A 23,357-nucleotide genomic window follows, 5' to 3' on the forward strand; every position below is an offset into this window, starting at 1 on the left:
CAATCAGACAACACAGGGTACGTTCATGTCTTACTCCACTCTATATTTATAATTCCCTTCTCCAACAATGAGAATTCTGGTTTCAATTATACTCAATATATGTACTCATTCACTCACATAGTAAGTACTTTCAGAATCACTAGCCCATACCACTGCAAAAAGTGAACCTACTAACTAGAGTTCAATATTTGTTTTTGAGGTACAGTTTACATACAATCAAGTGCACAAATCCTAAGTCAAAATTGTCTTGATAGAGATCTGTGTCACACAATTTGAGTTTTGACAAATGCACATACTGTGTGACACAGATCTCTATCAAGACAGAGGATATTTCCATCACTTAAAAAGCTCTTGTATTCTTTTCTAGTTAGTCCCTTCTCCAACCATGCTGCCAAGAGGCAGCAACTTTTTTGACTCTTTTAAACATACTTTAGTTTCGCTGTTTCCAGAACTTTATATGAATGGAGTTATGCTGTGCATATTTGTTTGTGTGAGTATGTGCCTGGCTTCTTTTACTTAGCATTATATTTTTGAGATTCATCTACGTCATTATATATATCAGTAGTTTGTTTCTTTTTATTGCTGAGCAGTAGTCCCTTGTGTAATTGTACTACCATTTGTTTATCCATTCTTCTGTTGATGGACATTTGGGTTGGTTCCAGTTTTTAGCTTTTATGAATAAAGAACATGGCTATGAACATTTTTGTACAAGTCTTCTTTGTGGACATTTGGTTTTTATATTTTGGGGGTAAAATTTTAGGAGTAGCATGGCTAGACCATTGGGTCGGAGTTTATTTAGCTGTATGAGCAACTGCCAAACACTTGTTCTAAAGTGATTGTACCATTTTCGCTTCCATCTGCAAGATATGAATGTTTCAGTTGCTTCACATCTTTGTCAACATTCTGAGTTTTCACTCTACTTAGTTGTACCTGTTATAGCCTATGTGTAGTAGTACCTCATTGTGATTTTGATTTGTGTTTCCCTGGTTGTCAATGATGAAAGCACTTTTTAATGTATTGAGCATGTATATATCTTTCTTTGGGAAGCTTCTATTGAAGTCTTGTCCCGATTTTAAATTTGGTTATTTTCTTTTTTGTTATTGACTTGTAGGAACTCTTTACATATTCTGAATGTGAATTTTTGCCAGAAATATGTTTTCAGAGTATTTATCTCAATCTGTGACTTGCTGTTCTTGTTTCTTAATATTAGTTTTTGTTGAGCAGGAATTTTAAATTTCAATAAAGTCTAATTTACTTTTTTTTTCTAATTGTCACATTCTCTATCTTGCTCTCCCCCCAAAATCTTTACCTACCCCCATCACGAAGATATTCTGTTTTCTTCTAAAAGTTTTATAGTTTTAACTTTAATATTTAGGTGTATGATCCATCTGAATTAATTTTTTTTGTATAGATATAACAGTAGGGGTTGAGGTTTAGCATATCCATGTGGATATTCTGCTGTTTTAGCATCAATTGTTGAATAGACTCTTTTCTCTCCATTGAATTAGTTTGGCACCTTTTTGCCCATGTAAGTGTGAGTTCTCTGAATAATTTAAATTACAAATATAGCTTCAATTTTCATTGAGCTGTTGCTTTATATTTTAAGGAATATTCATAAAAAGAACTTTCACTCAGCTTTTACTTTGGGAAAATTTGTTGTGGTTTGACCATGCCTCTTCATCAAATGCTAGGATAGGGTATGTGTTTTGCCTTATGGTGAAATCTATCACCAGGGTCTAGCACATGTACCAGATGCTTCTCTCAACATTGTCCTTTTGCCAATATAGAAAGCTTCTTGGATACTTTCTTTCTCACCTTATTTAGGTAACACAGACTTTAATACTGCAGTAAATCAGTCTTTCATTTTTATCAAAGCATTATGAACCATGATGTTTATAGTAAATAAATAAAAGCAATTGGCATGCTTCTCTTTTTTCCTTTTTTTGGTTTGATCTATTCAGTGTATATGTATTGATCTTCTATTATAAGCTGCCTCACTGTGAGCACAGAGGATAAATGGTAATTGCTTTTTGTGATCACATTTTATAATCCTTTGGTAGCATTTTAGAGCATAGACAGGGCTGAAATTTGCCATAATGGGTACCTACACTCAGCCTATAAAATACGCATACACGTGCAAATACACTTGCCCTATTCCTTGGAAAAATTAGGAAGCTGCGTTGGAGATCTAAGCTATTGTAAAGAGGAATCATAGCTCTCTTTTCTACCACTTACTATTTCAGATTCATTTTCTGAAGATTAGCCATTTTTTTTTGTTGTCTAATATTTATCCCTTAGGAAAATAATTAAAATGGTCTCATTTTTCTTAGTTTTGAGACCTTTTGTCCATAGCAGTTTTAGGGCTTCTTCTCGTATTAATAGGTCCTATGGCTTTCATAGTAAGAATGTGCTATCTATAATTAAGTGTATTGCTGATGATGTGCCTCCAGTGGCATCAGCATGTGACCTTGACAGTGTGCGTTAGAAAAAACTGTCTTGGATGACTATTATCTCTAATCCATTGCAGCCGAGCAAGAATAATGGCAGATGACGGAGCAAGCAGGCACAAGACTCCCAGGAAGAGTTGCTTTCTGCAGCGTCTTGTGTACAGGGGCCTGTCAAAGATGCTTAGAGTTTGTGGTGGGAGCGCCACATGGCTGACAAGGCAACAGCATTATGTTTGGAATGTGGACATGTATTGAATTTGTATTAGCTTCTTTTGTAAGGCAAAGTGAAAGTACATAATGAAATAAGTAACGTGTGTAGAAACATTGATTTTTATTTCATACTGAGGCACAGAGGCCAAGTCCGTTCTGTGCTCTGGTGTTCAAATGGAGGATGATCTTTAGCCTGCAGCTCTTTTGCATTCATTGTGGAAACAAGCACATTTTTCCTTTGTTGTCCCCACCCATCCAGGAAAGAGAGACATCTGTTGTCATATCCATTATTTATCTGTGGGAAACAGTTTTACTTAATTACCTTCTCTGCTGCTAGAGGCCTGGTTTGGTTCTCTCCATTTTGAAAGGATAATAGGACTCGATGCTGTTAATATGTTTTAATTAGTGAGCTCAGGGCACAGCCAGGGCCTCACACTTAGCTCTGTAGATGGCTTTGTAGATAAGAACCTTTTCTGCAAAATGAGAAGCCTGGGAGGGCGCACGCTTCCTCAGAGCCACGTTCAACTCTCACAGCAGCTGAGCGAAGCACGTTTTCTCAACAGTGTTTTTTCTGTTTGACCCTGTCATAGTGGCAGATACCACTCTCCAGGCTACTTCACGTGGCTCCTTCGTATTGTGCCTATCCTGGCTTTGGAGAAAAGCAGCTCTTTTCTCTAGCATAGCACAGCTCACAGCTTATGTTTTGAGAGAATGCTTTATTTATTGCTTTATTCTCAGAGCTCCACTTCCTTCATTTTAAAACTAGGCATTTGAAACACAGTGAACTTTCAGGCACTTTTGAGCTCCAAGTTTAGAATCCTCAATGAATGTTGCGGTTCTGTAGTTTGTAAGTCATAACATCAGAAATTCAGGACCCTTGGAAAGTGGCCCTTGGCTGGTACCTTGCATGTATGGCCTTGGGAAAAGGGTGGGTCCAGCTTGTCTCTATAATGTTCTTCTGTCTTTGCCTTTGTAAAAACGCAGGGCAGGGCCTTTCAACACCCATGTCTTCCTTATCTTTCTTTGAAGATAATCAGGGTGGTATTTCTCTCGGCATATTAACCTGTTTTTAAAACTTTACAGTTTTCAAAATGCTTGCATTTGTCTATGTCACTCTGTACAATTTACTGGGCAGATCGGTATTCTCTTTTAAGGTGTATAAATAAACTCAACCTCTGAGAGGTTATATGACTGTCCCAACCAATATTATCCTGCTGGTACGTGCTAAGGCTAGAGGTGAAAACCTGTTTCTAACTCCTGATATTAAATTAACGGTATCACATGGTGATGTATAACAACACTAAGAGATGTTCTTCTCGATTTCCCTTTATTATGAAGACAGCTCACAGTTGAGAGTATAAGGAGAAGCATTCCTTATATTTTAGATTAGAGAAATGCCCTATGCTACCATTCCCACAAAGTAGGCCCTGCTAAGAGAGGACAGACCTGTAGAACTTGGATAAATCTCTATTTATCCATCTGTGTAGGAATAGAAAGCCTCTGGGGAGATCTAGGTTGTGGTGTAGTAATTACCTCTTTTCCTCCTCTTAGGAAGGCTATTCATCATGTTTCCCACTCCCACACCAAGCCCTTAAAGCCAGGGAGAACATCTAGTCCAGCGTGTTGCATGGGAGGTTTTGAAGGAGTCTGGTTCATTTCTCATCTGGAGTTACTGTTGTCCAGCAACTCCCAGAAGTGCCCCATGCTATACTGGAGTGAAGAGCTGGAGAATAGGGTACTTAGGTGTGGAGATGGTGAAGGCTCTAGCCCCACATGCCAAAGATTCATAGCATCCTCCAGAACTGGAGGGTAGGGGGACTGTAGTTTTCTGAGGACCTCAGTGTTAAGATTGCAGCAGCTAGTCGAGTGGGAGGCATGATTGGACTTCCCTTGGAGGTGTAGCCCCCACTAAGTGAGGATGTTCACGCCTGATGGAGTATTCTGCTTACCCTTGCTGGGGTCTAGAGAAGGTGCAACCCCCACCCCACTCCCCACCCCGAGAATCTTGTGTGCCTTTGTGGAAGGAACAATGCCCGGTAGCATGCTTTGCCTACATCAAGAATACTTGGGTTGTAGAAAGCTTCAGTATTTAGTATTCATATAGGGCAAGATGACCATGCCAGTGACAACATTTATTTGTCACTGGCATCAAATCGAGAATTAGCAATGGCCAAGTAGAATGGAGACTGCTGCTGCATAAGCAAACTCCACTTCATCCTCCCTCGACACCTACGATTTCTCTTTGCTGTCCTTAACAGAGCCAGCGGATGGGCAGAGATGAAAAAGAGCAGGCACTTCCTCATTATCTCAGGAGAGAACTAGTAACTATGACAAGTGCAGTCTGTGTTAGAAGGGCACCCTGGTTTTTAGCTGGATTAGACTAACTTTTAAGCTAGAAGTGACTGGAAATATTATTAGATTAGACTGAGATATCTCTAATCTCGAATTAGTCTGACCAGCTGGATGGGATCCTCAACTTCTTGATTGGTAACATTCAATGAAAAAAAAAAAAACCAACAAAAAAACAATGCACTGTTTTGAGACTCTTCAGCCAAATCTGACAGAAAAGATCAGCATTGACTTGTAGCTCTGGTGGATAACAGTTTACTCTATGAAGTTCAGATGTGCATAGAAAATAAAGCTGCTTCATTTTTCATAGCCGAGTCTACTCAATCTGTCTGGCAACACATCTACCCCTTTTGAGACAAGCTTAACCAAGGGGGCTTTAGACATACCTGCCTCACCATTTGCTTACACATACTCCTTTTCTCCTCACAATAGTTTGGGAGCCTGATGAGATGGGCTTTCTATTTCTTTCTATTGGACCAAGTTTTCTTTATGTCATTTCTTAGCAGGATGATTTCAAAGGAGGCTAAGTTGTGGCAGAAAACAATAAACAATACACTGTTATCCTTGTTACACATGATCTCATTTAATCCTCCCCTAGTTCTGAGCTACAATATTTTCATTTATAAATGAATACTCGTTTTTAGATGAAGCTCAGAAAAGTCAAGGAAATCTCTCAGGTAACACATCCACTGAGAGAACTGAGATTTAAACTCTCCACTCCATTACGCTACCCCCCGTTCTCCTTTCCAGAATATGCAGTTATTCTAGGTCAGCACTCTTTACAGGGTACATCAACTTGGCCAGAAATGCAGCAGTGCAGCTACTTTTTGATATGGGTCAGCAGAGGATGTTTTGTTTACTTGGTTGCAAACAATGAAACACTAGTGCTTTTCCTATGTTTTTAATTAGCCAAGCTGAAGCCTGTGATGTGAAGCCAACAGTAAGGTTCATTTCCTATTGTATATTCTGTACAATATGTGGAATGTGGGTGGCACTTGCTTAGGTTAATAGCAAAGGCAAAGAGTAATGACAACAGCAGCAGCAAATTAAGTGGCCAGTCAGGGATACTGCAGGGCTGAGTCAGACACTGACTCTGGGCCAGTGAATGAATCCAGGCCGCTTTTCTTTTCTACACGCCTTCAGGCATCTCTGGCGTGAACTATATACATAGGGTGCTTTCATATTTACTGGTAAAGGAGTTTATGAGCTTCTCCTCCCTGCCCCCCCCCCCTTCCCGTTTAGAAAACTACCATTCCACCTATGGCTTGGGGGCAAGAAGGGCTTTTCTTAAATAAGCCACCTATGAAATCTGCAGCTACCCAGGATGTTCTACATTCACCTTTCAGCTCCATTTACAACTGTCTTTTTTTTTTTTTTTTTTTAACATTTAGTTTCTGAAGAGCGAGGGCAACCTTTGTTGATGAGTATTAATCAGGACAGTTTCACAAGGGGTGGTGTGATGGCTTGCAGGGATGGTTGTCAAATGTCACATTGAGCTTTCAATAGTTCAAGCAACATTTGCTTTGCATATGGACAGTAATGTGTTCTCTGTGAGGTTAATTTGGCTCTTTTGAATGTGTTTTTCAGTCAAATTCAGGAAGTTCCATATGGCACTGTTTTTATTCTTGTATCATCTTTGCTAGGTGTTGACCTTTAGACCTGAAATTGATCTGTTCTGAAAACAAATGAAATACATATGAGAATCATGTCATGTTCATGGATCTTTGTTAAAAAAAAAAAGCAAAGAGTTTATCCTTAGTGTTTTAGCACATCAAATTATTCTGAACCAAAGGAGTTCACATGGCAGAATATGTATATTCAATGTAATCTAGATTCAGCCTGTTAAAACACAGGTGAAATGTGGTGCCAAAATGTACTGAATGTCGCTAGCATAGACAGAGCTTGTTATTACTCCATTTTCCCTGGGGAGGGCTCCATGCTTTAGTAGGTGTTGTTGATAAAGCTAGGTATACTATCTCCAGAAGCTGTTGCATAATTCTAATGAGCAGAGCAGAAAGGAGACCCAGAATACATGATTGTGGGAACTGACCTAATTTTCTACTTTAAGCTATAATTTCAAATCATTTATATTTTTCACTTTGCATTTTATACACCCAATTGATTTTTATAGTTGAATAATCAAGATGGTAATTGATAGAATATATCATTTACTAAAATTAGTTAAGAGTTACCCTGGAGAGTTTACTGATGGCAGTATACATTTTTCATTTTAACTATTTCCCTTTTAGCACTTTTGTTGGGAAAGTTTCTTTATTTCTGTAGCAGAGCAAAGCACGTGATAGAGTGATTAAAACAAACTGTTTCCAAAAATGCTAGAAAATCAAAATACTGAATACTCTGCATAAGTGAAGTAGGATTGCAGGCTCGATGTTCTTAAGTGGCCACACTGGGGAATGCCAAAGAAAGGCTGTTGGAGCCAAGGTAGGGGCTTTGTCAGCTGTTTTGTTCTTTGGTGATATTGACTAGTTAATTTATTAGGTGTCTCTTTTTACCTCCCATTCACAACTATAAAGTGTGGATAATACCAGAAGTAGGAACAGAGGGAGTGGAAATGAAACCAGTTTGGTACTTTTATTTTTTGTTAACTTCACTAATATGTAAATACATATTTAAAAAATGTGTTTTTTTTAAACCGTGAAAACTCCAGAACTTTTCATTAACCAACACTCTCTATTATCACTTTTATAAATTTATTGTATGATGTGCTTGTTGATTATTGAGGCATTGTAATTGACCAAGGTTCTTTGAAAAAAATCAAGAAACTGGAATCCTTAAAAATATTTCGTAAAATAGGTTGTTACATGAGTATAGATATATATATACAAAAACACACATTTGGTATATGAAAAAATGATCTAATAAATCAGAATCACCACGTACTATAAATGTATAGTTTCTATTAACCCGAATAACTAGAAAGTAGACTAGATGAGTGGCTCTCAATACGAGCGTGTGACTTTGTCTCCCTGGGGAACATTTAGCAATGCCTGAGACATTTTCGACTGTCATGACTTGGAGGAAAAAGGCTTTGCTGCTGGCATTTTGTGGGTAGAGGTCAGGGATGCTGCCACACATCCTGAAGCACATGGGCCAGCCCTCCACAACAAAGAACTATCTGGCCCCAAATGTCAGAAGTGCCACTGTTGGGAAACCCTGGACCAGATCCTGAGGTAGGAACCCTGGGTTTGAATTCTAGTTTCACCACTCAATAACCATCAAGCATTAGGCAAAACTGCATGACTTCTGTGGGCCTTAATTTCTTCTTTGTAGAAATACAGGTAATGCTTCATCATCTACCAATTTTTTAGCCTTGCAGTGCAGATCACTGTGAGCTAATAATGCATGTTGAAATGCTTTATAAACTAAAGGAAGAGTATGAACAAGTTGTGTGATAATAGAATAAAACAAATTTGAGTGGTTTTATATTATCATCATTTAACCAGCTTTCTTGATGAATTCAGAATTTTCTGTGTAATGATCTCTTGAAGGGTAGGGCTTGTACTTACATTTCTTTTATATCCTCAAGTACAATGCCGTCTATATAAAGGAACAGTATATTTTTGTTAATTATCTACATGCTTATTGTAGACTTTGTATTAACAAAAATCTAGTCTTTCATTTGTTTGTTCACCCTTGCGTAGTGCTGTTTAATTCTATCGGCTCCTAGATAGTGGGTCTAGCTACTGTAATTTGTTGGGAGATGTCACTCACATTCTCCATGTTTCTTATGTAAACTATACTAAAGGCTTTCTCACAAACAGTGATTCAGTGCCATAATTAACCGATAAGGTTTCTAGAGCAAATTTCTTCGTGGTGCAACTGAGAAGATGAACACTTGATCGAGAGACACTTCTATATGGGGATGTGAGTTCCATGTGGTCTAGAATGGACCCAGCGATATACCCTTAGTCAAGTGACCATGGTGGGAAAGGGCATTGATGACAGTTCTTCACTCAGATTAGGATCGTGATTATCCTTTGGAGAGGATCTGAATTTCTTGATGTGAAAGCTCATCAGCGTCTTGGACTGTTGTTGAGTGTGTTGTTGATCATTTCATGTCTTCTTATGCCAGAACTACTTCTGCCTAAATTTTCCAAACATGGAGAAGTAGGTGAGTGAGTAAGGTTGGAGTTTTTAATATTGAGCATTTATATCATTCCTGGAACATCTTAAGTCTGGTAGTCCCTTGTGAGTGACAGAAGAGTTCCTTTGCGCCCAAAGGATGAGCAGAGGGTGAAGCTGGTAGCTTTCGATCTCTTGTTTAGTAAGTTGAAATCAGATTTAGTGCTAATATGGTAAATCCTTGGAGTGCTATCGTGGCTTCTCTTTGCAATGGGCATCTACTTTCATTTAAATTTATATATGAATACCAGCGACTCAAGGAAACTGAATGTTATTTAAGTATATTTAGTTACTTGCCAGCTTCTTTCATTGGACACCTTTTCAAAAATTTGTTTTATACCTTCCCCTCCAGATGCTTTATTCTAAACCCTTAATCACCATATAAAGCATGAAGTATGCAGAAAAATACGAATATTTTTTCCCTCTTGCTTATTCATTTAATTATAGGGATAATTGTAAAAATTAGTAACAGGCTCAGAGAGAAATTTATGAAGTATATAAATGGTTTTAAAAAGGCTTATAAAAGTATATGCTAAGTATAGCTAAATTTGTGACTTTGCTTGACTATATAAATGCAGTTAATATCATACTTAAAATTGTTTCAGGAGATAGCCAATGAAAACTTTTGAGTTGGTCTCAGGGTCTTGCCTGTTCTACACTCAGAATATATCTAGGAAGAAGTACATTAATGTGATGGTCAATTTTATGTGTTGACTGAGCCACGGAGTGCCCAGACTTTTGGTCGAACACAATTCTGGATGTGTCTAAGAGGGTGTTTCTGGATCAAGTTAACATTTGAATCAGTAGATTGAATAAAGCAGATTTCTCTACCTAATTCAGGTGAGTCATATCCAATTAGTTGAAAGTCTACATAGAACAAAAAGACTGACCTTCCCGTGACTGGGAGGAAATGATTCTCCTAGGCAAGAATTCTTGAGAGCTTGTTTGGAGGTTCTAGCAGGGGAATGCAGCTACTCGTATACCCTTGACCGAAGAATGGTCTTCTCCTCTATCGGGGAAGGTTGTCCTCTTCGACTGAGAGTGCAGCTTCAGGAGGGACGCACATGGAGCGGTGATGGAGGAAGCGGACACCCGCCTAGCCAGCCAGATCAGCTGAATCAACCATGGCGATCAATGGGGTGACAGATGTCCAGCCAGATTGCCCTCACATCCCTAGGCAGGAGTTCTTGATCTGGGACTTGAGCAAGACTGCTTTGATCTGGGACATCAGTGTTTTCCTGCCTTTGGACTCCAAGTGAAACATCAGCTCTTTCTGGCTCTTGAGCCTGCTGACCTTCCGCATAGAACTAAACCAGCAGCTCTCCTGGGTCTCCAGTTTACCAACTACAGATCTTGAGATTTTTCAACCTACAAAATTGTGAGCCAATCCCTGTCTATCTATCTGTCTGTCTGTCTATCATCTATCATCTGTCTAATCTATCTATCATCAATCCATCATTTCATATTAGTTTTGTTTCTCTGGGGAACCCTGACTAATATAATTAGTGTTTACCAGAGGATGGGAAGAGGGATGAATAGGGAATGACTACTAAGGAGTATGTGGCTTCTTTTGGGGAGATGATGAATATGTTCTGTAATTCTTTAGTGATGATGGTTGTACAACCTTGTGAATGTACTAATAACTACCTAATTGTTCATTTTAAGTTGGTGAACTGTATGGTATGTGAAGGACATTTCAATTTTTAAAAAATCAGAATATAGCTGGAATCCACTGACGTAGGCCACACCACTTTCCTCTCTCGCCTGAAAAACTGCACTAGACCCCTAACTGGTGTCCTTCTACTTCCATTCTCTGTGCAGCAGCTAGGGTGCTCTTTTGAAAAATCAAATTTATGTCAAATTATCCTCTTACTTCAAACTCTTTAATAGATTCTGATTGCACTGGGGACAATATCCAAACTCTATTCCATGGTATACAAGAAGACTATCTTCTGGTGTCTCTACCTCTCATTTCATGTTATTCTTCTCTGGTTCCCCAAAACTGTAGTCAGATTCACCTACTTGTGTTCCTCAGACATTTCACCCCTGTTCTTCCTCTGGGCTTTAGTAGCTGCTGGTCTCCTGGGACTGTTCTTCCTTGGGCTCCTTCCCTATCTGGCCAGCTCCCCTCTACCCATCATTGGTTCCATCTTATCTTTCAGGTCATATCATAAATGCCACCTTCCATGCACCATATCTAAAGTAGGGCACCCTATTTATTTCCAATTTGTATCATAGCCTTAATGATCTCATTTTTTGTCTCTAACTACAATACAAATTTTCCAAAGGCAAGGATCTTATCTATCTTGTTCTCCTTGAGTTTTCTCACATTTACTCAGTGGCCGGTTTCCTTGTGGTTAAGGGTTTGGCTCTGGGAGGCAGATGGCCTGTTCTCCCTACACTATCATTTGGTCCACGTTACTTATTTGTCTTCTTCTCTAGAAAGGGAGAATATATCTCATGGAATTGTGAAAATTAAATTAGATAATTCATGTAAAGCATTTGGTGCCATGCTTAACACATTAGTAAGATCTTAGTAAATTTTAACTGTAATATAATACATACTTAACAATCATTTCAAAAATGAATTAATCCATAAAAATAGACTCCTGGGGAGAAATTCTTTTAATGACTCTTCTCCTGTCTTTCAGGTTTATTGGCTAGGCACGTTCTTTTTCTTGAATCTTATTTATTTTATAACTTATTTATTTTATACTCTGTCCCTTGCCCCAATTCCAAACTCCCTGAGGCAAGTCACTTTATATATTTATTATCATCCCTGAAAGAGTAAAAGAAATTACAAAAGGGTAATAGGCAGCCTGGCCTTACTCACATTGCTAGCATTAGCATGGAGCACACCATAGGTTGTAGCAGATCCAGTTGGATGCTACATCAATTTGCTCTCTTCCATCTTCCTTTTTCCACCGCAATATTGTTTATGAGTCTATAGTGTGCTTCTGGGAAAACAACTTTATATACATCTCTAGGAATACCTTCTATTAGTCTAAACTAGGAGTCAGTTAACTACATAAAACCAAATGCAGCCCTCCACTGGTTTTTGTAAATATGATTGGAACACAGAAACTCTTACTCATTTATGTATTGTCTTTCCTGCTACAATGGCAGAGTTAAGTAGTTTGCTAAAACACTGTTTAAGCCAATCATGGAGATCTTCTTTCCCTTGATAGTGATTAAAGGCGAGAATGTGATCCTGTCCTGGCCAATGAGAAGTGAGGGGAAGTTTTCTTAACCATAAGAAAGAAAAATCGAAAGAGATGACTTTTTATTCTGTTTCTGGATATTACATTGCGTGGAGGTGATACTTAGAACTACTACAAGTATCTTCTGGCCAGTTGAAAGGTGAAGCCAACCCTGATGGAAAGAAAATAGAACCTGAGTCCTTGAGGACATCCTCAAACCGTTGAATCAGTCAACTGAAAAGTCTCCTACATAGTTTTCTTGCTTAAACCAGTTTGAAAAGGCATTACTCTTACTTGCAGACCATGGTATTTCAACAGACATATTAGTATTTAATGCGTTGGAATGAATGAATAAAGTATGAGGCAGGAAGTATAGCCCTGTCTTTCTAACTTTGGTTATGGAGGAGTTGATTTATGAGCTGACAACAAAGTATGCCTATAAAATTCAGATTTCATTTTAGTAATAGCTGAAAGGTTAACTTTTTCTTTCCACCATTCTCCCATCCAATTCCTGAGACACCAGTTTTTTTTTTTTTTTTAAGTTTTTTTCCTGTGTGCAGTGAAACTTCCCACTCCCTAACCCCCAACCACCACCCAAGCTCAGTGACTGGGAAGTTCCTTAGTAATGGCTTTCTTGTTGTAAGGTGTTAGGAAGCCCTAAAAGAAAATTTCATCACATTTTAGGCAAGGATTATTTAATTAGTCCAATTTTTAAGAAGTATACGTGTTAGTGGAGCTATTACTCAGGGATGCGCATTTTATTCATGCTTTGCCGCATCATTCAGGCATCTAAGATGATTGATGAGGACCTTATACTAATTTGATAGCTTTTATCTTGGAATTTTAAAACACCTGATAAATTACTTTGATTTACTCATTGTTATGTCTCTTAATTCAAGAGAATGTTTTATGCTTATCTTTGCAACTCTCCATGTGTTTGGAACAAAGGAAAGTCTAATGTGGTTACCTCATTTCCCAAGTGGGTATCTCATTTCTAGGGTAATTCTCCCGCCCTTCCCTCTACATATAGGGTAAAGGGATATGATTGATAATTACCAAAATTATCAATATTCACTGAACATCTCAGCTACTCTAGGCTCAGAGAATACAAAGCAATATAAAACTTAATTTCTGCTCCCACGAGAGATTAAAATTTGGCCAGGAACATAAGTTTTGTAATAAGAAAGGAAATCTGAGAAATCATATCAGTGGTGCAGATGAGAAAGCTAAAGGAGATCAAAAGAGATTTTGATTTGGGATAGTCCATTGAGAAGTGTTAAGTGGGTTTGTAAGAAGAAAAGAATGTAGCTGGAGGGTGAAAGGAGAGGGAGATGGAAAGAGAGAAAGTGAAGTGAGTTGTTCGTAATAGAGGGGGCAGATGAGCACATGGTACCTCTAGAGGTTCGTAATTGGGCTAGTTGACCAAAATGTTAGAATTGTATAAAAGGTGGATTTTGAGACAGCTTTGAGGGCTTATGTTATTAAGGAACTGGAATGATGGGCAAGTGGTTTGGTTTCTATTACAATCTTAAATCCATGATTGTTTTCATAAACAATAAATTTGTAAAAGAAAATAAGAGGCAATAGTATAATTCTAATTTAATATAAAAATACAGTTATTAAAATGAGAGATTTATCATTCTTAGTAACTAATTAGCTGTTCTCCAAGTATTTGTAAGAATACTCTTATTTTAATAACCAAGATGCATGATTTTCTTTTGAAGTTCTACCCTTAGTAGTTATAGTATATTGAAATAACTCATCATCTGCAAATTCCTCCATTTGTTCTGGAGGGCAGGGCTGTGTCTCGTTCACTGTTATATTCCCAGTGCATATTATGTGGTAGGGGATCACCACGTGGTAGTTGAAGTGAACTCAGTTCTGGATTCCAGTCACTACATTTCATAGGATCTCATTTCTATTCTCAATGAGTTTCTATAGTTTTTACAGTTGTGGTATTTTTAAGATGATAGAGGATCATGACATTTTTTAATTTAAAAGATTTCAGGTGCTGCTTTCCAATTGATGTAAGATTTCCAAAATTTAACATTCTGAAATTATTTTGGATCGAAACATCAGTGAAGGCATTAGACAGTTTTTTTTTTTTTTCAGAATGATACACTTCTGTCCCTATAGCAGCACAAATAGGAGGAATTTCACCTTTTCATTTAATGTGATCAGACAGTCTGTGCTGGGAAAGACAAAGAACATTTATGAGGGCTTGGTTAAAATTGCTTTTCCTAATTTTTCCATGTGAACTTAGCTTAGGAAATAATGTGGGTCTAATTTCTTTAGTAAAGGCTTATGGTAAATCTCTGTTTTATCTGGATTTCATGCTGCCTTAAGATTCTTGAACTAAATCTACGAACACTAGATTTTAGAAATTTCTAATTTTTTTCAGTCAGCTTCCTGTTTTAGCAGCAGTTTCCTTCCCTTTTCTTCATCGATGATACTTTTTATTTACATATTGGTAAAGGCATATGAGGTAGTTCTCTCTCAATATTTATTATCCCCTCTTTCTTAGAGCATGCTTAATTTAAAGACCCTTTCCCGAGCTTCTTTGCAGCTTATGGCCAGGTACCAAGTTTTGGCAAATGAGGCATAAATAGATGTGTCAGGTGGGATTTCTAGGAAGGGTCTTTAAAAGGGAGAGGGTGCACATTATCTCCTCTTCAGTTCTTTTTGCTAACTGTCATATGAATATAATGGTAGGAGCTTCAGCAGCAATATTGGGTCATGAGGTGACCTTGAGGATGGAAGTCGAAGGATGAAGCAACAAGAAGAAGCCTCATGACCTAATGGAACCTCGAAGTCAGCTCTGAACTGCTTGTTTCTGGCTTGCTTTTACTTAAGAGAACATGCAAAACAGAGCTGGGACACGTTTTTCTATCAACAGTAATTTCATAATTGTGTTTATAATCAGGAATATCATGTATGTGTTTTGAAAGTAGAAGATTGTAAATTTTTCTCATTGACCACATATATGATGATAATCACTAGAAAAAAGGAAGTATGGAAATGAAAACCTATTTTCCTGGAAAGAGAGCTGTGTGGAGTACTAGACAAAACATCAAACTGGGGGTACTGTGCCTTGGAATGTTTGTCCTGGTTCTGTTACTGACTAGCTATTCAGTTCAGTTATTTAATAGCATGGAACTTTTGTTTCTTCAGCTATAACATGAATCATCATCACTCTCCCAATCACCTGATATCGTCACTTGCCAAGCTTTTGCTCTGTGTCAACTATGTGCACGCACTTTGCTTGTCCTTGGGACTTCTGTAGCACTTAATCTGTATCTTAACTGTAGTGCTCATTGCCTTCTGTTATGATGTATGGCAAATCTAAATATGATACATTTATAAATAAATCTATCCATGATCACATATACTGATAGATTAATACAGCACTGGTGAGTTTATTTATAGCTCACATGAATAAATTCCATTTTTTTAATGGCAAATATATCCTATAGATGAAAGGAACTAACATCATTTCCTCCAACAGATGACAGATTTCTAAGCTTTGGGGCTATAACATGCCGTATAGTTATAAATGTTATAGTCCAAGGAGATTACATAAAATCTTTGTAGTTAGCAGTTGAGGGACTTATTTCTTCTCTGCAAACATTGGAGAAAGGAATTTTTTATGGTGAGGGCCACAGAGCATATAGATTTAAACTGAAACGAACATTAACACACCTAACTAGTTCTCTAACTTTGCTTTTTGTTCATTGAGCTCTAGTGGTCCTTGTAAAATAATCTTTAACATCTTTTTTTATTTCCCTGAGAAGAGCAACAGCTATTTCAACACTTTGAGCTCCTAAGGAACTGAGATTTACAAGATTATTTCTTTGTGTGGCTTCTCTTAAAATAGTATTTTCATCCAGAGTTTTTTCTCTTAATTTTATCCAAGGCTGAATCAAGGTTTTGAGGGCTTATGATTTTGTTCTACAAAAATAAGGATGCACTATTTTCTCTATATTTTAGATTTGTAAATTTTCTGCTCTGTGGGATCTCAGTTTAAAGAACAGAACTCAGGGCTTTCCCCTTGAAACTTGAGGCAAAGAAGCAAGACACAAACAATAAGTATTGGAAAAGGTGGTCAGAGCTGCCACAGGGGGATAAAGTGTGGGCTGAAAATGAAAATCAGTTCTGCTTCCGGAATTTCTTTTTAGTTGTTTCTGCTTAAGTGGATAGTAAGTAACATATGGCAGTTTCTTTTCATTAAATATGAAGGGCAAAAATATTAGTTTAAATTACTGCAAATGTTACATTAGAAATGGTCTGTTTATTCTAGTGTGCTTGTTTACATTTACAGTATTAGGGAACACTTTGAAATAAAATAACACTTCATAGCCCCCTGCAACTCATCATGCTCACTGCTGCCAGCTTGTCTGCTTCAGACTGTCTCAAGTTATGGGTAAGGTAGCCAAAAGCCAGCATGCAAGAATCTCCTATCTCTGAATAGGTTCCTGTTTTGTATGTGCATATTTCACTCTCTTTATTATAGCTAAGCAGAAAGATATTTGGAGCCCAGAACATATAGCCTGCATAATTTAAAAGGGAAATAAAGCCACAATTGATTAAAATTGCATATTTAAAAAATGTGGTCTCCTGGGTTCATTAATTATGAAAACCACAAAAATAGTTGCTTAGTTAGCCTTTGTTCATTTTATTTTAATAGCATCTCACTACGAAGGATTTTTGCTATTTTAATTTACAGTTATTTATGGTTTTATAACACTGTATTAAGTTGAGTCCATTTCTACTTTAATTGCTGGTATATATGAAGGAATAGTAAATTTTCTCATCTAGGCTTCTCTGTTTTCTTAAAACTTTGAAGAGAATTTTATTTTTGAGTAAGTGATATATATTTTGGTTCATTGTTTCATGCAACACAATACATACTGTGGATCAGTTATGTGCAGTTTCAGGCTCAATGGCAGGCTCTGTGATATTTATAAAGATAGAGATAGTATTATCCTTTTTCTTGGGTTGCTTAGATTTTCTAGAGGAATGGAGACAATGTGTACACAGACATGTAACAAGGATATGTTGTTTTGATGCAGGCGCATTTTTTAAACCTGTTTAAACTGTTTTGTATTAATAGTGGCAGTACTTCTCTAGTGGTTACTTTGATTCAGGTGCTATCCTAAGTACTTTCATATATTCATTTCATTTTCAATTCCGTGAAGAAGATACTGTCCTTTCTCCTATTTTATAGTTGACAAAATGTTAAACAACCTGCCAGTTAATCAAATCAGGTCTAGTTTCAGAGTCCTGTACTTTTATCAACTATATACATAATTCTGTCTCTTGGTTGAAACATAAATTACTATCGCCAAGAACATAGTTGTAAATATATGGTTTCTTTCAACAATGACCTTAAAATTCAGGGCAAAGGCAATCAAACACTTAAGCAGAAGCAATTTTACAAACATGTTAAGAGAGAACTTCACTTTTACAAATTTTTGAGAGGATGCTAGTTTCCACAGTATCATCTGTGGCTCAAATACTTAACAGTAAATGTTAACATAGGCCATTATCGAAGGAAAAATTGTGAAGCCTTTATTAAGGCAGTTGTAATTCAATGATGTGATACTACGGAAGAATTTCGAATACCCCATTTAGTTTATTTTGATGAAGTTTGGGTTCTCCAACAACAGAGCTCTGGAGTGCAGCCAGGAGCCTACGGGGAGTTACTGCTTTTCACAGCTCAGCTCCCTTAGGTGTGGAGGCCGCCCTGCAGCAGGGTGCTGCTCTCGGGCATTAGGAGGAAGAGACTAAATTTTGAGCTCTGAAGGTGGTTCTGGACATTGCAAAGGAAACTCTTATTTATTTATTTTTTGATATTATCTTGGTCGTGGGGGAGGAGATGGATTAAGTGACATTTCAAGATGCCTTCTAGCCTTTGGTCCCTGTAGGGGATTGAACTAAGTGAAAGGTATGAATGTTATATGAACATAGATTTTCACTCATCATTATGAAGGGCTCTGACAGACCTGATTGTACTTGAATTGGGTTGCGGACACAAGCCAGTTTTTCTGCTTTAAGGTTGAAAACAGCTAATTGTTAATCCTGACTTATTTGCTTAGTTTAAGCCTGTGGCTGGGTAACTATGATCAAAATTGATTTAGATTTCTTCTCCATTGAGAGATTTAGACTTTTCAATTGAGATTTCTCAGTTGGGCAAAGGTATAAATTCTTCCTCTTCTAATTAGTCAATACGTATTTATCAAGTCCTATTATTTTTCTAGAGCTGTACTGTCATGCACCACATAATGACATTTCAGTCAGGGACAGACCCCATGTAAGGGTGGCCCATAAGATTATAACAGAGTTGAAAAATTCCTATCACCTAGTGACGTTGTAGCTGTCTTAAATTGTAGTGCAATGCATTACTCATGTGTTTGTGGTATGATGCTGGTGTAAACAAACCTTCAGTTTATAAGTTTAGCACATGTAGTTATGTACAGTACATACTTAACAATGATAACAAATGACTATGTTATTGTTTTATTTATTTACTGTACTTTTTATTTGTTTTTTTAGAGTTTACTCTTTCTACTTGTATATAAAGTTTACTGTAAAGCAGCAGACTGTGTTACTCTGGCAGCAGCCTCATACATCTCATGTTTACTATGTCTCTTGATTGCATCATTTTCTCTTGTGCTTAATTTAATCTTGTGTTGTTTTATAAGTTTAATGTAGCCTAAAGGTACAGTGTGTATCAAGTCTGTGGTAGTATACAGTAATGTCCTAGGCCTTCACAGTCACTCACCACTTATTTGCTGTCTTACCCAGAGCAACTTCCAGTCCTTCAAGCTTTATTCACAGTTAAGTGCTCTATACAGGTATACCTGTATATTGTATTATTTTTTATCTTTTAGGTAATATTTTTACTGTACCTTTTCTATTTTTAGATATGTTTAGCTATACAACTACTCACCATTGTGTTTTAGTTGCCTACAGTATTCAGTACAGTAATATTCTGTACAGGTCTGTAGCCTAAGAGCAACAGACTATACCATATGGCCTAGGTGTGCTGTAGGCACAAACCATCCAGGTTAGTGTGAGTGCACTCTGTGATGTTCGCACAATGACAAAATCACTTAATGACACTTTTCTCAGAATATATCCCTGTTGTTAAGCAATGTCTGACTCTACTAAGTTCTTGATCCACATTCAGTTTGTGTATCACCTCAGATCCATGCACTTGTCTTGCTGACCGACCAGAGCCAGCTTCTGCTGCTCCCACGGTTGTGGCCGACTTGTGTCAGGAGTAGGCCTTCATGTTGCTTGATAGAAGAACTCAACAGTATCTTTCTGCCTATGCCATGTGCCTCTTGCCTGAAGTCCTATGGTTTCCCTGTTGCCACTAAAACACAGGGGGACCTGCTCAGCACTCATCTGTTGCAACCTGCAAGTTGTGGGGAGTTAACATCCCATGTGGCTAAACTTTGACCAATGAGAAAAGGGAGTCAGTAGATAAATTCTTTCTTCCGACTTATGGACTAGTTTGGTGATCCAATAGCTTCATACTACCTCTCTGAAGACATTCAGCAAACCTGAGCATTCGGTTTCTAAGGAAGCTGTGGTTAGCTCAGTGACACACTGTCTTATGTTTGCCCTTCTCTACTTTCCTTGCTTGTTCCTGCTTCCTTGGAATTGCCTTCTCAACAGAGCGTTATCACATAAGCTTTTGCCTCAAGATCTGTTTTTTGGGGACTTTGAGGCCATTCTGCTCTGAAAGAGATAACCATTTGATGGCATTACAGGTAAATCAATGATGTAATGTGATGATCGTAAGAGTTGTATACAGGAACTGGGGGTGCAGGGTAGGAACAATTAATTCTGGCTGGCGGGTGAATAAAGGAAGGATGCCTGGAAGGAGGTGCTTCCTGAGTTGTGACTTGCACAATGATTAGGAGTTCACCAGGTGCCCGAAGCAAAGAAGGATTCTTAGGTGGAAGGCATCCTGTAAGAGCCTAAGACAACTAGGAGCACTTGTTATGGCTGGAACACATAGTTTAATGGCAGATGATAGGAGATATAGCTGGAAGGTAGATAGGGCCTTATCATAATTTGTCCTAAATAACCTACTTGAGAGATAAGTTTAGGGAATTCATGGAGGGCAGAAGCTAGATCATAGGGAGTAGAAGAGTAAATGAGAGACAACAGTGTGAGATAGTATAGACTTCTCCTCCAGGAAGCATGGCTGGGAAGGAATGGAAAGGAGACCTGAGATGTATCAGTCAGAGTCCTGGCAGGAAACAGCTCACACAAAAAGTTCATCTGAAAAGAATTTAATAAAGAAAGTTTTTATGTGGACTAATTTTAAGGGAACTGACGATGGATTACTGGGGACCAGCAGGAGTAGATCAGAAAGGTGTTGGTACTCAGAGGCTGAAGAGGCACGGTAGGGGTTTGGTTATGGAAGCTCGGTGGCTGTGGAAAGCAGTAGATAGATGCTTCCCTCCATTTTCCCATTGGATGAACATAACCAGAATCCAGAGAGCAAAGGAACTTGAGCGATATAGTCTAGAGAGGTCAGCCTCTCTGGCCAAACTTTGGGTAAATAAGGATGGAGAAAGGATGTGAAGCACAAATGATGAATCACCAACACACAGAATCAGTGGAGATTTTCTTGTTAATAATGAGAGAGACATGACTAATTTATATGTTTAGAGGAGAGCCAGAAGAGAAAGAGAGGGGCATAAACAGAAGCAAGAGAGAGGCAGAATAATTAATGAAACAAGTTTGAGGAGAGGATGAGAATTGAAAAACAGAGATGCTCATTTTGTAAAGTAAGATGCATACATTGTTACCTGAGACCCAAGGGAGGGAGGCAAGCAGGTAAGTAAGGTTGTGTATGCAGACACACACAGAAGGGAGATAACTTGAGGAAATTCATGCCTGGAGAGCTTTTATTTTCTTGTTGAAGTAGAATGCAAGGTTATCTGTTGAGAGTGAAGGGACTTAGCTTTAGCATATGGCTTGAAAATATTAATGTTAATTTTAGACTTGTTGTGAGGAGAATAGGAAAGTGAGCTGACTAGAGAAGTACAAAAAGCCTGCTGAGAAGCAGTGAGCATCCCGCTGAGATAGGAAGGGCTAAGTACTAAAAGCAAGTAATAAAAGAGGGAAATACTCATAATACATATTAATAAGTAAATTGCTAATGTTAGATGCTGGGATATAGTGAAGACAGAATTTTACCTGTGCCATTTTTGACTCCTAGCTATGCCTTATACATGCTGCTGGATCTCAAAAATCTTGAGTCTCAGATTTCTCATTATACCATATTTCCTCAATTCTTAAGCACCATTTACTTTAGAATGCACCAAAGTTTTATTAACTTTTTTGAAAGGTGGGAGAAATCTTTATTGTGTTAAATGTACAGTAATTTTTTTCCAACAAACAATAGTGTAAATGTAATTTATATTTATTATATATCGTAATAATGTAATTTATATTAATTATATATCATATAATGTAATTTATATTAATTATATATCATTCATATATACCATTCATATATATCATTAATTATATATCATATAATGTAATTTATATTAATTATATATCATTCTTCTTTTATATCTATGACCATGACTGAGTCTGTGCCCCCAATTGAAATACATAAACATTTTTCCTAATTATTTCCTTATCAGCAGTTCATGAGAATGGGTGACATGATTCTTTTCTAAACCTGCCCTCAGGATCCTGGTTTGTGGATCTACATCCGCGGATTCCTAGCTGTTTTCCATCCAAGGTTTGTTGGATCTGCTGGTGCAAAACCTGGGGATATGGAGGTCTGACTGTATGTTTATTGAAAAAAATCCATGTATAAGTGGACCTGTGCAGTTCAAACTCTTGTTTTTCATAGGTCAACTAAATATTCTTAATCACTTAGTCTTAGAATGTCGCATAGTTAAGGCTAGACTGTGGCCTCATGCTTCCTATTTTTTTTTTTTTAATTTGTATTTCCTAATGTAAATGATTTGAGCCTTGTTTTATAAATATCCCTACTTATCTACTAGGTTACATTCCTGATTTTGTTGCTTGTAATTAAACACTGTCTCTTCAGAGTTATTAAGAAGTGTTTGGCAAATAAGATCTCAGTGACAGCCCTTAAAGATGCATGAAGTGGTTCTGTTCTAGCTTTTAAACTTCGGTGGTCTGTTCTTAGGGAATCAGCAACTTCTACCCCTCTAATTGCATTTCTGCTTGTGGGAGAGGGGCCTTTTACACACATTCACTTTTGGTTTCTGTGCCACATCATTGTATAAGTCGCCCCCCCCCCCCCAGATGTTGTAAGCAACAAATAAAGCTAAAATTCAACTCTTGGGATACAGATAACTCAACTGATAATTAAATGAATGAATAGTTGACCTGTTGTTAAGTTTGCATAGGCACAAGCTGTGGCAGTTATGTCATTCTGTGTAGCTAGAGACAAGTTTCTTTGGAATGGATTTTAGAAATCTTCAAGTCTGCGTCTTAGAATTGAAGAAATGAAGTGCTATGTCCCTCATGTTGTTGCCATGAGGATCAAATCAGAAACTATATGTGAAACATTTCTGTAAATTGCAATGAGCAAAAGAGGTTACAGTCCTTATTACTAGTGCCTAATATAGTATGTGGCCCGAAATATAATAATTCATTAAGTTTCCTGGCAAACAAACCTAAAAATTACTATATCTCTTATACAAATGATCATCTCATATCTGTATAATGATTTCAGTTAACTTATTCTTATAGTCCCACAGGGTAAGAGGGGAAGATTCTACAATTTTAGTACTGATAGACAAGAAAATTGAGGCTCAGACATGTCAGGTGGCTTTCCTAAGGCACCTGAAAAAATAATGGTGCTGGGACTAGAATCAAGTTCATCTCAGTCTCTTTCTTTGACTTCAAATAACCTGTCTGTTTAGCATTTCTGAGCTGTATCATAGAGAAAAGTGTGAGAGAGCACTGAGAAGATATTTATTTTTCCCACTAAGATGCC

General features: G+C 37.6%; 1 protein-coding gene across 1 annotated transcript in view; it reads left to right on the plus strand.

Annotated features, from left to right (window-relative positions):
- KIAA1324L (KIAA1324 like) overlaps nt 1-23,357 on the plus strand; it is a 230,555-nt gene that overhangs the window by 111,175 nt on the left and 96,023 nt on the right. The gene's annotated exons all lie outside the window — the stretch shown is intronic.

The sequence above is a fragment of the Pteropus alecto genome, unplaced genomic scaffold (genome assembly GCF_000325575.1).
Source record: "Pteropus alecto unplaced genomic scaffold, ASM32557v1 scaffold69, whole genome shotgun sequence".
Taxonomy (NCBI): Eukaryota; Metazoa; Chordata; class Mammalia; order Chiroptera; family Pteropodidae; genus Pteropus; species Pteropus alecto.